At 40.1% G+C, this 18,246-nt stretch overlaps 1 protein-coding gene across 6 annotated transcripts in view; it reads left to right on the top strand.

Moving 5' to 3' along the window:
• cdh19 (cadherin 19, type 2) overlaps positions 1-18,246 on the top strand; it is a 191,376-nt gene that overhangs the window by 145,758 nt on the left and 27,372 nt on the right. For 3 of the 6 annotated variants that reach the window (XM_020617516.1, XM_020617519.1, XM_020617518.1), the window contains exons 1-2: positions 13,449-13,680; positions 15,287-15,363. The gene's annotated coding sequence lies outside the window, so the exon portion shown is untranslated. Of the gene's footprint in view, positions 1-8,483; positions 8,630-13,448; positions 13,681-15,286; positions 15,364-18,246 lie in introns of those variants that run through there. The other 3 variants (XM_020617512.1, XM_020617514.1, XM_020617515.1) reach the window with 3 other exon arrangements.

The raw sequence follows: 18,246 nt of genomic DNA, 5'->3' as shown, positions 1-18,246 counted from the left end.
GATGTTTCGGCAGCTATACACCTTAAAAATGCTTTTCAGCTTTTCATGCATATAAGAAAATCTTCATACAAGCAACATAGGCCAGTGCGGCATTTGCAGAAAAACAAATTAGTAAGATATTATAATACAGTTCTAAAAATAATAATAAAAAGTTACAGTGATACCTAAAGGTCACTGTCGTTCGGTGAAAGTCAGCAAGAATAAGGATTGCAATGAAACAAAAGTAAAAGCCAGGATCCTGACGAGGACATGGTCTGAATCTTATATTTATCTCTCAGTATTATTCAAATCTTCTGCCTCTGATAAATAAGCATGAACAAATTTGTAGTAAGGAAGCTTAATTGATTGTGCATGTTAGTACAACAGCACACTATGCCACTAATTATCATAATGTGCATAAATGCATGACCTAAAATATTATGGTTGAAATTCCTCTCCCCCTCATTAAACTTGGTCTGCTTTAAATTCCTGATTGTAATGTTTTATGCCATCTCTTTCTTAACCAGATGCATAATTACTGAGAAACAAAACCTAACAAATTGCCAGAGGCCAACTGTATGTTAGGGTTGTAAAGTCACCATATATTCAATTTTATTAGATCCATTTATTGATCTTATGCAAACTGAATATTTGTTCCTTCTCAAACTGACAAATAAAGCTGTTAATACTGCTCTAATGCAACATCTCACTGTTGCAATACATAGCTTAAAACAAGCTTCTCTGGAAAATAGTTCCAGCAGAAAATGCAGTGTGCAAGAACTGCATTCACTTTTTCCTGGAGGTAAATCCAGAGAAGCAGAACATCACAGAAGTCTTACAGCCAGCCACCAGAACGCTTTTGTTTTAGAGGAAAATCTTGCTCTTATCACTTATCTATTTGTCTAAGTACCAAGAAGATTGCACACGCTAACATTGGAATCATAATATCCTTTCTCATGAATTCAAAGCCTCAGTCTAATAATTATGGGCATGAGTCTAAACAAAGTCTTGTTCATATTCAGATTAGAGGTTGTTGTGCAGTGGCTGCATGGTTTGTTTTCATGGTTCTGATCTGTTAATATTTTGGTACTTATGTCCTAAAATAATATAGTATGTATTAATTAATATAACACCACCTAAGACAGGGACCAAAGATAAATTTCCACTGTGTTAATTTAATCTGAATTTTAATTAAATCCACTAACGATATTTCCCGCTGACCAATTGCTAAGCCCTGGCCCCTCATTCCTCTTCATATGCCTTTCAAGCTTTCTATTCTAGCAGTGTACAGAGGTAATGGTGGCAGGTTTATCACTCCAAAAATTATTTTTCAAAAATGTTTTTACCCATAAAAGAGGGAACCCAGCAAAAATCATTTGGGAGCCCCTGAGCTAGCAAAAGCTAATGGTGAGGCTAAAATTGTTGGTATAAAGACCTGAAGTCATGTGGTCACATCGGGTTAACTTTTGTTTCACTAGTATCAGTGACTCTATGCAGTCTCTCATTTAGCATTTTTTTTCATCAGTCACCGTAAGAAAACTATTCTCGTTCCTCAAATTTTTTTTTTCATATTATCTGTCACCAACCACTACAACACAAGGTTGAAATCTTTGTGGTTTAACAAGCTTAATTAACAGTTTATTTGTTTGTAGCATCTGAAAAACGGCAGTTCCTGTGAACGCTTTACAGCACAGTGGTGCACATATTATACGTCACTGTTATTTACTAGACTCTTCTGGACTTTGGTGGTCACAGTAACACACCATTAACTGTGTGTTTCTAATACTACAAAATGTTAACAAGACCTGCTCTTGTTACCTTGTGTCATTTTGTTAGGGACTCGACCTCCAACAGCAGCCATAGAGCTGCTCGTAGTTGTAATGGATTTACAGGTTTTTTCCTTTTTTTAATTACTGTACAGTCAACATGAGGCTTAAAAAACACACATTTGTTGCCATGTAATGGTGAAATCAGGAGTTAGTGTGTACTTCAGTGAGGTCGTTCCGAGGGCAGTTGACCTTCACTAAAATTATAGGATAAAAACAAAAGATTCAAATTCAATTCACTGCCTTGTGGAGTATCAGTTTATTATTCAGGCTATTTTTTCCTTATTGGTCAGTATGATTTTCTATTTAAAGACAGATCTCCATGGAAGAGGAAAATTAAACAGTAATTGGTTTTTAAAAAAAATCACACTTCCTGGCTGTGACAGATTTATTGTAATAATTCGAAATAAAGTATTTGAGCATAGGAAACAGCCAACAAAACAAACAGATTGTTATGATTTAGCACCACTTCCTGTATTTGTGTTTGCATTTACCCCATCTCTCCCTGCTGTTCTGCCACCATAATCAGCCATCATGCCATTCACCTGCTGCTCATTACCTCCCGGTCCTGCCTTGTACATATACACCCTGTTTCCCACTCATTCGCTGCTGGTTCATTGACTATTACAGGTCCTGACATGCACACACCCTGGTCTTCGCCCTGCTCCTGCCATTTCTACCGGATTTCTCTGCTGTTTATGCTGACTCACCCCGAGTTTCCTCCTCGTGTGATCCTAGGTTTCTCGGTTGGTTTTATATTTTGTTGCTTACTCTGGTTACCTGACAGCGACTGTTACTCTGCTTATCTGACTGCCCTGTATTAACCTGACTGCCTGCTTGACACCTGCCTGTCCTGTGTGTCCAGCCTGTCTTCTCTCCTGCCTGTCCTCTGGTTCCTGCGTCCTTCCTGTCGGCTCGCCTGCCCGTCCTCTTGTTTCTGCGTCCTTCCTGTCGGCTAGCCTGCCCGTCCTCTTGTTCCTGCGTCCTTCCTGTCGGCTCACCTGCCCATCCTCTTGTTCCTTCGTCCTTCCTGTCGGCTCACCTGCCCGTCCTCTGGTTCCTGCGTCCCTCCTGTCCGCTCACCTGCCCGTCCTCTGGTTCCTGTGTCCCTCCTCTCGGCCCACCTGCTGCTCTCCCCTGCTGCCGGCTCACCTGCCTGTCCTCCTGGTTCCTCGTCTTACCTGTCCTTTGTTGCCGGCTGCACCTCCTGCCAGCCCTGAGCCTGCTAAACTCCCTGCCACTCAGCATAACTTGTTTATTATTTAATAAACTGCTTTCTATAGTTCCACACCACACATCCATCATAACACAGATATCCACAGACATTAGTAAAAATCGAAGAGATAACAAGAGATGTCCAATAGAAACGGGGCAAAAAATGAGTAAAACAATCACAACATTAATAATGGTTTAAAAAAAAAGACACTGAAGAATCTAACTTAAGGGAAACAATGGAGCTCACTCCATTTAAAAGGTGCATCATCAAGATTAGTGTGTATGTACGGAAAAAATAAAGTTAAATGTAGCTCTGAAGTTTAAACGAGCGAAGTGTCGTGCTGTAATCTGGAAGTTGCAACAGTAAGACTTTATGAATAAATATCAAGAGATAGGTAATTTTTCTTTACTGGAAAGAAGTCCAGCCGAATTTATTGCACAGAGAGCGGTAATGTGTAAAGAATTTATCATTTGTAATAAAGTGTAATGCACTGTGATAAACAGAATTCAGCTGCTGAAGCAGCATGACAATACATAATCAAGAGCAGGCATAAAAGATGACTCCACTACAGTTTGACAATTCTGAAATGACAAACAATCTTTAAGCCTATAAAGTCAACCTAATTCAATTTTTTAAAATTTTGCGTCAAATATTTGATACGTCTTAAATGACAGCATGCTGTTAAGCCAAATATATAAATCCTTATAAGGTTCAACCTGATATAGTTTCGATTTAAATAAATTAACCACAGATTTACCAAAAAAAGAAAAACTCAGCATTTCTTAGGTAAACTGACCACATGTGTCAAAATGTAAGCAACACTGTATTAGAGGTTTAAAGATTTAACAATAATTTGATTTAATTTCAGTTTAATCTCTCTCCCTGTGATTCAGTTTGATTCACCTCAATCTGAAATGACTAATTTCAGTGTTTACAAAGCACTGTGCGGTATAACGGCTCTAAAAATGTAAAAACAACAAAAACCTGTGAGAAAGCAGACTTGTGACAGAAAGTGATTAGTGGAGCTTTCATTAGCAATTTAAGGTGATGATGACCTGAAGGGCACTTGAAGGTGATACCAAAGTTTTTTCAGCTCAGAGATTATTAACTCCAACATGTGTAAAAGCTGCACAGGAGTAGCAGCAGTTTCCTAATAGAGCAATTTTTGGTGACATACAGAGATAGAGCTGTTATACTGGTTCCCTAAGACTAAAGACATCCTAAGGAGAAGCAGATTTGTGATGGAAACTGATCAGCAGGGCTTCAAACTTAGAAACAGATGCATTTTACAAGTGCAAATTTGTGGTTTACATGTCGCAAACACAATGCCTAACACGTGCATCCATATAAAATACCGCTTTGTGGATCATGTTAAGTATGTGCACCATTTTCAGTGTTGATATTACCATTTTTCCTGCAGTATCAGTGCATGACAACATAAGTAAACTAAATCCAGGTGGTCCTTTTATTCAGTAGCTGCAAAACTGGAAATAAAATAATCTGAGATGGAAAAGAACACAAAAACAGATAATAGCCCACAACAGATTTTTTTTTAAAATCCAAATGAATAAATTGCAGCTCTCTGACTGACACTAGGTCACAAAATTGCAAGTGAAAGACTTCCCTGCACTCTGTGTGTTCCCAGCACTCATTCACTTGTCAGTCACTCTTTAAATTAAATTGTGGAAAATTATAGTTACATTTTGGTATTTTTAGAGCATAAAACAGTTTTGCTGGTTTCACTGTTTTCCTAAAACCTGAGCTAGAACCAATTCAGTGACTATGCAGCCTTCCATCCAGAGAGAAACACACAAATGTCCAGTAATTATTAGCTAATAAATATTAGCTAATTGTTTTACAATTCAGAAAGACATGGGTGGGGTTTTTTTTCTTTTTAAAGCAGGTGCATTACAACTGAAGTGCCTTGGGGCAGAGATTAACCACTGTGTCACTGCAGGACTGAATGAATAGGTATTACCACCCAGTATGAAGACTGATTCTGCTGGAATCTGTCAATATTTAAGCTTATATAGTATATCTCTACAAAACTGTAAACTCGTTATTTATCACATAACCGGCCAGAGTAATAAACCTCTCTGTGTCACAGAGTCTGATGAAATGCTGTCTTTTTAGGCTGCAGCAAATGGCTGCATGTTTGGAGAAGCAACTGGACTGTCACCTCAGTTTCGATGATTAGGTGCAAAAATCAGGGTGGCAAAAGTTAACAAGTCATGCTGTTGTCATCACCTGTCAGCTCGTGTCAAGGTTCCCTTTTTGCATGCACTTTAAATCCCTGTAGTAAGTGGTTAATGATATGCACCTGATCTTCCCTTTGTACCTGGTTTTCTGCATCTGGTTCTGTATAATCTGTAAGTACAATATTTTTAAAATGTAAGCTTTATTTTTGAAGGTGCACACTACAGTAAATAACTGTTCTCCAGTTATTTACTGGGGCCTAAATTTGTGGATCCAACTGACAATATTGGTACTGGTAATTTAACTCTTGCAATATCTTTGCGGTGCAGCACTAAAAATAGTTCATAATGTCACTTTGGTTCCAGTGGCCACACACACTTAACCAGCCAGGTGAACATCACTGTTAGTCATTGCTACCATCTGTGTTTTGAGCACCCCCAACATTACTCCCTTCACTTTGCACATTAGTTACTCTGGGTCATGATTTAAATCATGAAGTAATGTGGGCTGTGTCCAAAATCACTCCATCACTCATTAATGCACATGTAACAGATACAATTATTCTATGAAGTTAGTTATGAAGTTCAGACACTTAAACTTCATTTTGCAGTGGAATTGCACAAGTAATTTTAGCATCTTGAATATGTGGAGCATTTTCAAGATTGTTTGAAACATGCCATGCACACTACACTAATTGTGTTGTGGAGTTTTTGAGACACTATAGCTGAGTTTTGTTCTTACAAGCAGCTGAGGATGCAGCTATATTGTACCTTTATTGCGTGAGAAGGTTTTTCTTGTGCACGTCTGTGCTGCTGGCATTTCTGACCAGTTTGTAAAAATGTGCTAACTTTAAAACACAGCATGTTAGCCATTTTCCTGATAATGGATCTCAGTAGCACTCAGAGACCTTCACACACAGCTTTTAACTGCTTTGCCCAGTGATTGCTCTAATATGCAACAGCTGTCTACCAGCAATATCAGCACAACTCACTCATTAATCACCTGTTTGTCTTCAATACTGCAGCACAGAGAGGCCAAAAAGGTGCCAGCAGTTATTTTTTTTTTTTGCTTTCATTAGTGACTTACAATGATGATGACCTGGAGGGTATTTGAAGGTCATATTGAAGTTTTCAGAGATTAACTCTAACCTGTTAAAAAAAGCAGTGCAGAAGTAGCAGCAGCTGAAAGAACCTCTGCCGTGATGAAGATAATATCACAAATGAGCTAAAATGTTGACATTGTACCTGTTCTTATATAACATGTTCCTGTCACAGGTCTTATACTTACCGCTTTTGTTCATGTCCCCAGAGGTGGCTGCTTTCCCACCAACTCAAGGTAGAGGACATTGTCAGGACATGGCAGCTTATACATGTTAATGTTCCCTTTTTCCTATTCCACTGCGGTTAGATTGATGGCTCAGCAGTGGTCCTCATTGATCAATCAGACACAGTCTGCGTCTCAAATGAACCCAGGCCAGGGGGATTGTGCATTCTTCCAGAGGAACCATGTCCCTAAGGGTATGACAGTGTGGCGCATTGAATCGATTGTTTTCAACTTATTTGTGTAAATACTTTGTAACCTTGCCAATTTATCATCTGCATTTCTTTGCTGTTGAGTGAGGAAACTACAATGGATATCACTCTGCCTGCTGATATAGGCCCCGTGTGTAATTTTAAATCTTTGCGTTGAAGTCTGTAGAAGGATTACAGGAATGATGAGAATTAATTATGCATTGCATCAGTGTGATGAATAATGCCACACATTCAACTCAAAACTACAGTATATTTCCCTTGAGTATAGAGAGGAGCCTGCTCATTCCTGGAGTCCGTCCTTTGAGAAATGCTGTCAGTTCTCGCTCTCAGATGAAACTCTGCTGACATAGAGAAACAGTGATATGATGATTTTGGGATGCCTAACACTTAAAATGATATGCTCCAGCATATAATTGTTTTATAATCATGTTAACCCATGATTATAGTTTTAAAGTACAGTGTTAACTGCATGGTAGAATGGCATTAATGCTGCTGCCATTGTTCCCTTCATGTTAATAAAGTTGCAAATTGAAGTATTTCTCCCCATTTCAGTATAATTACAGGAGTCTCTCATAAAATTACACAGTGCTTTAGGTGTTGGAACAGCCACCAGTTTTAGTTGTTTCAATTTTATCTGTGTTAAAATGCCTGTCATTTTGGTATTGCAAGCAAGATCCATAGACAGTGTTACGGGGGAAAAGCATAGCTGCAGCAAATTTAAATGCTTTATTGTTGCACCACAGTTGTTGAATCCTTTTAAAATTGATCCAGAATCAAAAACTTGTCTGAGTGGTAGATCATCAGCCTTGTTTACACTTGTTTTAAGATGCATCCTGGGTGATCGGATCACAAGTGGACACAGCTAAGTACAACTGTAAACAACCATCAAGAAGGATTGTGATCCGATCACTGAAACCACTGCCGAGGTGGTCTGGGATGCATTTGACCACATATCTTCTGCATCATAAACGCTGAGGCGTCTCTGAAATGGACATTTTCAGGAAAATCATCGATTCAGGATGTGGTGGTTGTTTTGGTGAGGGCGTGGGAAATGTCTGATACAAAATTGATCGCTATATTGTGAAAGCTTTCATAATACATTCATGTACAAATCTGATGCTTGTCTTCTTCTTTGGTTAGGAAAACTACTGGCACTTGTCTGGTAACAGACTGAAGTAGCAATTGTACCCATGGCCATTCAATATTTAAGAAGAAGCTTTATTTTATTGTGACACGTACAATGAAATTTTGTTTGGAGCCAGGGTGCCCCGAGTTGCTGCGTGCATATGCGCTGCCGTCACAGGCAACTTGGGGGGTTCAGTGTCTTGCAAAGGACACTTGGACGTATGGACTACAGGCACTGAGATTCGAACCTTCAGCCTTCTGGTTGGGAGACGACTGCTCTACCCACCGCAGCAGTAGCAAAATCTGAACACGAGCAATCAGCTGGGCACCTTGGAGATGTATGTATATTGATAGGTATGAATGGTGATGGGTCTTGGCTGTGTGATCTGATGGTCCAAGGCGCATTTTAAAACCACGTCTAAAGAAGACCATTTCTGTTTTTCTCACCAAAATTAATCGAAGATGACATTGAGAAACTGCAGTTGAGCAAAGTCCTTATGCACAATATTTTTTTCAGGTGAAACATTGTGTTTGCCTATATTTTTTTTGTAATGTTTGTATGTCTATTCAGGTTTTCTACTGTGAGCCCATTTCTTTTCTCTTTATCAGACCAGGCGTTTGACAAATGTAGAGTCTTGTGCGGAGGAGGCAGACGCTGATGTCTCCTGTCGAACAGAGAGACCCTGCTCCGTCCTTATTTGTCATAAGTGTCTGCTGTTTCCCATGGCAAAGACAAAGGCCAAAGAACGTATGAGGTACATGCATTTTTAATGTGACACCCTCATCAAATTCACCACAGTGGACTGAGCAGAATGCCAATGATGCTTTAGTCTTCCTCCAATTACAGAAAGATGATGCAACAATACAAATGTAAGCCGTGAAGGGCACATATGCTTCTAACATGATGACGCCTGAACAGTTGAGTACTTTCGCTCTTCTGAACATTATGTTGATGTTAGATTAGTGGTTGATTAGAAAATAACCAGTTTTTCAAGGAGATATTTTCACCAGAAGAGCAGAACACTGGGTAAAATGTGAAAAACAAATAATCAGCTTAAGCCAGAGCCACATTATCCTCTCTGTGCTTTCCATGAAAAACAAAAAACTTCACTGATAGGGAATGATACAGGATATAAAAAGCAGTATATCACCATTACAGCTTAAATTATTTATACAACATGACATCCCGGTGAATGGTGATTTGACCGGGCTCACCTTTATCTTGTTGCAAATATGCTGACCATTACTCTGTGCCCATTATTTGGCAGCCCTGAAATGTCACCAGAGACGGTGCCACATTCAGACAGAAGAAGGGAGCACAAATGTAAATAATTCTTGCTGGCACCAAACCATAGGTTCCACCTCTGATGTTCTTTTGCAGGGGCCCGTCCACACTCTATCATTATAATGAGGGAGGCTCAATTAGACAAGGTCTACAATGGGTGTTTTAAATGTCACAGTGCAGGTCCTGACATTTCTGTGTTTGATATGCAATCAGAATGGGAGTTGTGGAGTTCATAAGGAAAACGAATCGGCTTCCAACATAACTAGCCCGCCCTGTCACAGAGCTCTGAGGGAAGACTGCTCTGGTCACGTGGAAGACATTTTCATCCAACAATGCTACTTTGGCCCTTTTACAACTCTGCAATGATTGAATCTATTTGCATCATTTATGTTTATAACTAGTTCTCAGAGGTTAGCATGTTTACGAGAAGCATGTAATGAATGCTTTTTGGTTTTTTTATCTAAAGGTTATTTGGTCATCAAATTATTAGAAATGACAAAACCTTTAACTTGTAGTAGTTTGACTGCAGTTACTGTAGTCAAACTAGTTGTACAGCGGAGGGTACATTGTAACCACCTCTCAGATTTTGAAATGGCCTTTTTCAGGCCTCACTGAGCTTTTTGGCATATAGTACTTAACACTTGCGAGCTAAAACTAAGCTCCCTCCTGTGGTTTTGTTTTTCAAAATTCTAGCATTGTTCAGTCTATGCTCCACTGAAAAATCCTATCCTCATACAAGTGTTAAACTCTGTGCAATATTTCTGGTCTAAAAGGTTTTGGAGCTGGTAACCTTTGTCCACACTGGATTGATATTAAGTACTTCACATTGTTATACAAGAAGTTCTCCAACGACAATGCAAGTCATCTGTTCCTAACTTAGAAGGTAACTCGCAGGACCTTTCCAGCGGCAAACTTACCAGGCCTTTGTCATCATGGTAACACTCCAATGCTACATATAACCAATCCAAATGTTCCTCAAAGAAGGATAGGAAGGGATTTGGATATGTCACCCTCTATGGCACAGAATTCAAGGAATCTGTAGGGATTTCAGTGCATAAAGGGCAAGGGTACGAGTCTAAACTGGATGACTGACTGTTACCAGCAACAAGTCCAAAAGCCAGGCTCTGTCATGGTCTGGGGTCATGTCAGTGCCCTTGGTAAAGGCCACTCACACTTCTGTGATGGCCCCATTAATGCTGAAAAGTACACAGAGATTTTGAAGCAACATATGCTGCCTTCAAGATGACATCTTTTCCAGAGACGCCCATGCATATTTCAGCAAGACAATGCAAAGCCTCATACTGCCACATTACCAAGGCCTGGCTGTGGAGGAAAAGGATGCAAGTGCTGGACTGGCCTGCCTGCAGTCCCAACCTGTCCCCAGTAGAGAATGTGTGGCGCGTTTTGAAACACTAATTACATCAGTGAAGACCCAGGACTGTTGTGCACCTTAAGGCTTGTTTGCAGGAAGAATGGGACAGATTTACACCTGACACACTTAATCACTTGGTGTCCTTAGTCTCTTAAATGTTGTCAAAAGGAACGGCAGTATCACTCTGTGGTAAACACTTTACTGTCCCAACTTTTTTTTTTGAAGTGTGTTGCAGCATCAAAATTGAAATGAGTGTTCATTTTTATTTTACATCATCCATTCCAACTTTTTCTAATTTGAAGTTGTACAAACACCTTTGTTGTCATGGTTACAGTAATGAATCTGCTTCATTGTGCAGGTGTGTCAGACACAAAGAATTTGACTTCATACAGTCTCTTGTGAGACAGTCCTCTGTTTTCTGACCCAGCCATCCTCCTAATGTTGCTCTGTAAACTACATCACCTAACTTCTTCCTTTGCTTGTGTCATAATTACTGTGGCTGCTAGAGACTGTCTAACAATAAGACATTAAAAAGTTTTTAAGTTTATTCACTGCTGCTCTAGTTAACACTGTTCAAATGGAGGTTTCCCAGAGAGTGGAAGGGAGGTTAAAGGAGAGAGGAGACTGAAGTAAGAGAGAAATGCCAGATGTAATGGTGAAGACAAAAATAACCAGATGAATGAATGAGACACACAGAAATTCTGTTACAGTACAACTCTTTAGATAGATATGTATACAATGTATTATAAGGTAAAGTATATACTGTATACAGTCAGGCTGTTATGGTTTGTGGACTTGCTTCCTGTTTACTGTTTTTATTTTGGTTAGTTTCCTGTCTTGTATCACCTCACCTGCCCCAGTTTTACTCCAGTGCACAATCACCACTCATTGCTTTTACCTATTGCTCATTATCCTCTGTTCTCCAGCCCATATATACGCCTTTTTTCCTCTCAGTCTCTTGCTGGTTCAATCTCCGTTCGCCATGCCCTGCTTGTTCATGTACTCCTGTAAGTTTTGACTCTGTTTTGTTTGTTCCTTTGTGTTTGGATTCTGGCCTGTGCAGCTCTTTTGTTAGTTTCTCCAGTCTTGCTTTAGTTTCTTACCCTTCTCCCTGACCTACCGTTTAGTTTAGCATTTTGGGATTATTTGCTTATCCCTGTCAGGTTGAGCCTTTGTATTTTTCCCCTTTAGTCTCGTTCTTGATTATTTATTAAAATTCTACTTCAACCTTCCCTTGGCTTGTGTGTCTGCACTTTGGGTCCTACCTATCCAGTAAGCCTAACACAGGTACTTGAAAGAGCCAATGAATTGGATAACAGTGGATGGACAGTATAACAGATGTGATGCATAATATATAACTAAAAGTCCAGGTGAGCAGTCTGTCAGAAGGAAAAACTGTTCAGTTAGAGGAGGTCCCTCCCCTGACACAGAGTGGCAGCAGCTGGCAGGGACGACTTTCTGTAGCGTTCTTTGTCACAGTGGAGTTGAAGCAGCCTCTGACAGTGCTCCGCTGTTTGGACAGTAGGCCGTGGAGGGGATGTGAGATGTTCTCAGCAATGTTCAGTTTGTGAGGCATCCTCCTCTCCACAACCAGAGAAGTCTGCGGCATAAGCCAGCCTTCCTGATCCAGAACATTTAACAGTAGCGATTGATTAAAAATAAATCTTCCATACCAGTCTCAACGAGGACATGGATAAGTACCAACCTTCTTTTAACAGGTCAGCACATGGGCCAGAAATAACCAAGAATTCCTAACCTTAGCTATCAAGCTCCTCTCCTATGGAACCGGCTCCCAGTTTCAGTTTGGGAGGCAGGCGGCCTTGTTACCTTTAATATTAGACTTAAGACTTTGCTTTTGATAAAGCTTATAGTTAGGGCTGGATCAGGTGACCCTCAGCCTTTCCTTAGTTATGGTGCTATAGGCCTAGACTGCTGGAGGCCCCATGATGCTCTGAGCGCCTCTCCCCCTTTCCCCTCTCCATGCATCTATATGTCATCATTACATGCTGCTAACTTTGTGCAAGTAACATAACTTTATTCTTGCAAGTCAGGGCTTGGACAACTGTAAGGAAAGCATCATTCTTTTCACAGGTCAGAACATGGGTATATTTAAGTAACATCAACAGGGTAAGCAAAGTTTCTTTTTTTATAATGGTTCATACCGCTCCTGTAAAAGTTGCTAGAGTTCATGACGAGATGCAGAGGCAAGGGCAGAAGGTGCAGACAAAGGTAGAGGGGCAGACCAGAGATGATGTAGCGGCATAGAAGACAAACAAGGGTGAAGGAGATGACCAGAGGCAACGTGAGGGGGAGGAGTGTGAGGTGATTATAAAGGGCTAGGCAGGGCAGATCACATGGAAAACAGATGCGTGTAGTCTAGGCTGGTGACAGTGCGGTGGTGGGTAGAGCAGTCATCTCCCAACCGGAAGGTTAAGGGTTCAGATCAGGGTGCCTGCACTCCACATGTCAAAGTGTCCTTGGGCAAGACACTGAACCCTCCAAGTTGCCCATAATGGCGGCGTGTATGCACGCAGTGGCCCGGGGCCCTCGGCTCCAGTGGAAGTGTATTTCTTCATCTCTGCCATGACAGGTCAATTTTTAAATGTGGCCATATCAGGATGAGGCACGCAGAAGCTGCATGGTCCCTTGGCTTGAATGTCAAGTAACAGACTTGCCGTCCTAACACAAGCAGAAATAGTGGACCAATTCCAATCCCCTCCATTCTCTAGTTCGACTTTACTAAGTGCTGGATTGTTCAAAAAATGGGGAGAAAAACCAGAGAGGGCAAACGGATAGGAATCCATTTGTAACTCCAGGCTGTGACTATTTGCATGGTGATGAAGGCCCTGTGTGTTCTGCAGTGTTCAGATGTGAGGGCCAGACAATAGAGCCTGTGTTTGTTCTTCCCCATGAAGTTTGAGAGGACAGAGAAGGGGAGAAGACGAAGAAGAAAAGCGGAGGTTGTGGGCGCAGAGGATTACGCATTGTGAGAATCACTCACTTCTGTTTCTGCAGTTGTGGTGACTGAATTGCCTTCCACTACCAGGATATTTAGCTAAGCAGATTGTGTTTTCTTACACACCGTGATGATCTCTCTAGACAGCGGGTGGTGACAAGTGGTGTTTGGGACAACAGAATCACACAAACAGGTGGGTGTGGTGGCGGTGGATGCTAGGCAGATCTTTTGTCAGATTTTACATTTGTTATCTAGGGAAGATGTATGGAGGAATGCCAAAAGGCATAAACAGAAAGACTGACATTTATGAGTGAATGCAATCTATTCTAAATGAGTCTAGTAGTTCTTTCTGTTTATCACAACAAAAAATCTCCCTTTTTTGCATCTTGTAAGATGGCTGCTAGCTGGATAGCAGGTCAGTGGTGTTTTAAATACCTAAAATATTCAAATGAACAGATTTAAGTGTAAAAGTCATAGTTGTGAAATACTTTTTCTCAGTCAACCATTTGAAGCCTCTATTGATAATCTGAGTGCTTATTGATTGAAACACATACTCTTTCTAACCCTACTGGCCTATATTAAGTTACAATAAACTTTGGAAATTGAATGAAACATTTCTGACTCATATTTTTCAAAATGTGGCATAATGAAATGAATTTTAGAATTTTTAGCCTTTGTTCAGGTGGGGAATTTCAGATTAGTGCTGTGTGGATTGATCCTGAAATACTGACACTTCCAATCCCAACGTTTCCTGTTCTAGGATCAGTTCCCCTGTTAAAAGATCAGTATCTAAAATAAGTAGGCTAATTTGGGGTAAATGTATGTTTTATCTCCAAAGAGGGGATGCAGTTTAAAGTAACCACACTACAGGACAGTCTCAATAATACCTGGGCGAGAGGAACTACTTCTCCTTCCGCCCGTCATAGCCATAAGCAAACTATGGCTCTGCAAATGCATGAACCACTGAGAATCAGAAAAACATGTAGTCTGGAGCCTCACTCTAACAAAGCAGATGTCATATGCAGTTTTGCGTTGCCGTAGTAGGGATGTAAACAGCAACCAAGATGGGATGTAAAGGGTCCCTGTATGGATGTAGTCCCGCCACCCACACAGTTCAGTAACTGGGCTGGAGAAATGTCCCGTTACAGTATAAGCTGCATTTCCACTATGACCGGAGTGGCACTAATTGTCATTAATAAAAGTTGCAGCTTAGCCCTTATAGATTCACCTTATACTGCCTCTTCATCTATTTTCCCTCATTTTTTGCACAAAGAACAGTATCAGTATTGGCAATACCAGCCTGGTATCGGATCAAAAAAGAAATGGGTGGTATCACACATCAGGGAAATTCTCATCAATCCATTATTTTGGTCCCAACAACCATTAGCTTTACACACAAAAACAACTTAGGAAAAGATCGTGGTTTGACTTAATATAGCCTGTGTATATACACGTTAATGCTGTGGAACAGTCTTGGATAAAAAACAAGTTTTCACACAGGAATAATACTCTGAGCTCCTGTGGGAAACTCGTATGTGTTCTGACCCATTCGGGTCACCAGATGTCCTAACATGGATTTTGTCACTGATATTATGCCACCTATCTTCTTCCTTTGCCTAGATCATAATTACTTCACATGGTATACCTTACCTTAATATGTAGCTGTTGGTTGTAATAAGTTGCTGGCATGAAATGCATATAGACTCCTGTGTACAGGAAAACAGTCTGTGGTTGTTCAGTATGTGAGGAAAACATTTTAAAACTGTTAATACAGCCTTGCACCATCTTCCCTGCCGCAGGTCCACAGACGGCATGACTGAAAAGACCAGGAGAGTAAACATGACAGCAGAGTCGCTCCACGAGTTCTGCCTTTAAAGTAAGTGTATTATAATGATTGTCTGCTCTCAGAACATAGTCCTTGAAACATCTCCTTTTTATCACCATAATTGAGTCTTTATCGATAACTGCCGGTAGTTTGAATCCACTGGGCTTTTTGTTTTCTTTAGTAGCAACTTTGGCAGCATCAATTATTTTTCAGTACAAAGAAAGGAGACAAATAAAACGTAGTGCCATAGCTGATAAATGTCAGTGGAAGTTTGTGACACTTTGCTAAACAGTAATGATTTTCACTTGCCCACATAATAAAATAAAGCAAATTGCTTACTAACAAGTACATGATGACTTGACATTCCCCTCTTGTTCTAGCCCAGTCTCTGCACTCATCTGAGGTCCCGAATTAGGCAACATAAAGTACATGTCAGTGTTATTTTTTTATGGCGTTGATCAGTAAACACATCCCATGATAGGCTCCCAAATGGCCAATTAAGGGCATCTTGTCTTGGAAGGGTGATTTTAAAGAAGCAAGGCTCAACAGATGGATTTTTTTCTTTTACAAAACTGCAAATAGGTTTATTTAAATGAGAGATTTGAGTCTATATTTAGTTATATTTTCAAATGGTTTCATTTCTTTTTCAGCTATACATAAGGCCAAGTCAGAAAATGAATGCATGAAAAACAACATAATTAATGCTTACTTGTTATGAATGTTAGTATTACTCAGAAGTTAGCAGCACGCATTGACGTGTCATTCACAAAGTCAAGTAGGAGTTGCTTTTTTCCCTTCTGCTTTTCAGCATTTGCGTTGGCACATTAGACACAGTTTAATAGCATCTTACAACCATTTCCACAACAGAGCTACATTTTATTAGCTAACACATCACCATATAGTAAAATAATGTGATGTCTCGGCGCATCTAGTGCTTAACATTGTGAGACTGCAGCTCATTGTCATTCTGTCATGTGGTAGAGTAGCGACTGTACATACAGACTACAGGAGGTCTGCTGAAAATGGAAGGAAGGCCTATTAGAGGTAATGAATGGCTGTCAAACACAGGGCATTCTGCATGTATTGCATGCCACGTAGAAATGAGAATTTCTTTTGAAAGGAGAAAGATGAACATAGAATTCATTAGTGTTTCATTATATTTTTATTTTTCCCATAGCTAACAGTTGTATAAGTGATAGCTCATGGGTTTGTACTAAAACAGTAGTTGATGCTTTTAAAATTCTGCTTTTGCAGGGTCATATTATCAAGCTCTATCAAGATAGCTGCCACTCTCAGACATGTATCACTTGTTCCCCAACACCTTGCTATTTACAGACCTGGAGCTAGGATTTGATTTTAGTGTGTTTTTTTGGTCATTCCCATTATTTTTCTAGAAGGATCCATCTTATTAAATTGGCACCTAAACATCTGGTGACCCGAGCACCATTCCATCCACATCAATAAAGTCTGATGCTCCCAGGAAGATTTTAAACAGGCTCCTTGGCATGTTGGCAGCTGAGCAGTTCTTCAGAATACCATCATCGAGGGCTGTTGTCTAGTTTTGGCTCAAGGCGTTCAGTTTGGTTGCGTGCTTGGCAGCCCTGTGAAAGACCGTAACAGCGCACGATTCACTGGCCACTAATTGGAATGTCACTCCATAGTGCTTAGAGATATGATTACGGCCTGTAAAGACATAAATAAGCACAAACACATACTCTCCTTCATGTTCTCTATCGAAATTGAATTTCAGAAATGAAAGCCTGCATTAGTAATTGATTTTACCAGCTCATTACAAATGGGTCTTGACAGCTAATTTACTTATACAAGATTAAACATGAACATTATAAGCTGTTAAAGCTTTAATACTGCAACTACTCTAACTGGTGAAGCAGCTTCCTGCAATATACTCCACTGGGACCACCCATGGTAGAAATGCATGCACTTATGTTTAGTATTTTGGATTAAAATATTGTGGAACTCTATATGTTATGTGCTCATAGTACACTGCAACAAAATCTCTATGAAAATGGTTTAGAATTATGGTGACTTCTAATCCTTAATTACAACTGATTACAGCTGCATAATGCGGGGCTCAGGGTTTCATGTCAAGACATCATTTGTGCTCCTTATCAAATTCAAAGTAAGATAAAAGTCTAAAATGACCAAACAGATGTGTGGTGAAACTGTGAGGATTTTATAATTGTAGTGTCATATTATGAAAGCCTCAAAGACCAAGTTCCATGAGCTTACTGCTGGCTAGCCTACCTAGCCATCATGTATATGGCTGTTTCCATGATGATAAAGGTCCATAAAGCTTGGTAGTGGCGGGATAGTAGCTGGTTACTGTTGGTAGGAGATGGAAATGTGATAAAGACCACACATTTAATCCATGGATAAAATGGAAATTGATACATTTGTTGAAGTTCAAGTCCGCTAAGCCAGTGCACTACATTGTAATCTGTGTGGTCCTAACTAATTTGCTGTCTTGTCTGACTTTCATTGCCCTTACACTCTTGACCCTGATCTTGGTGCACATTATAATTGGTGCATTGATTCAACGCACAGTTTGTCAGAGCCATGTGTGCCTCTGTTTTCCATGTCTGGGGAGACACTGATCTAATTAGAAGTCTTCATTAGTCAGTTGCAGAGTGCAGTGTCATGCTCAAGGAATGATGTTCAGGCCCTGCTCCCCAACACAATGCAGGGCCTTGTCTGAATTCTAAACAGAAGGATGTTTTCAGAGCAAGGGATGCAAAGCAAGAACAGAGGAGCTCAGACAACAGATTAGTCTTTTTTGCCTGGATTTGTGATGCATCTGAATTGTTGTTTTGCAGGATTTGTACTTGTAATAGAGTATTTTCACACTGTGGTGTTGCTACTTTGACTTAAGTAGAGAATCTGAGTACTTCTGCTGATTTTATCTACTGCATGTAC

The sequence above is a fragment of the Monopterus albus genome, unplaced genomic scaffold (assembly GCF_001952655.1).
Source record: "Monopterus albus unplaced genomic scaffold, M_albus_1.0 scaffold190.1, whole genome shotgun sequence".
NCBI classification, from domain to species: domain Eukaryota; kingdom Metazoa; phylum Chordata; class Actinopteri; order Synbranchiformes; family Synbranchidae; genus Monopterus; species Monopterus albus.
Note: the sequence above shows the minus strand (reverse complement) of the source record. Positions and strands in the feature narration are given on the sequence as shown.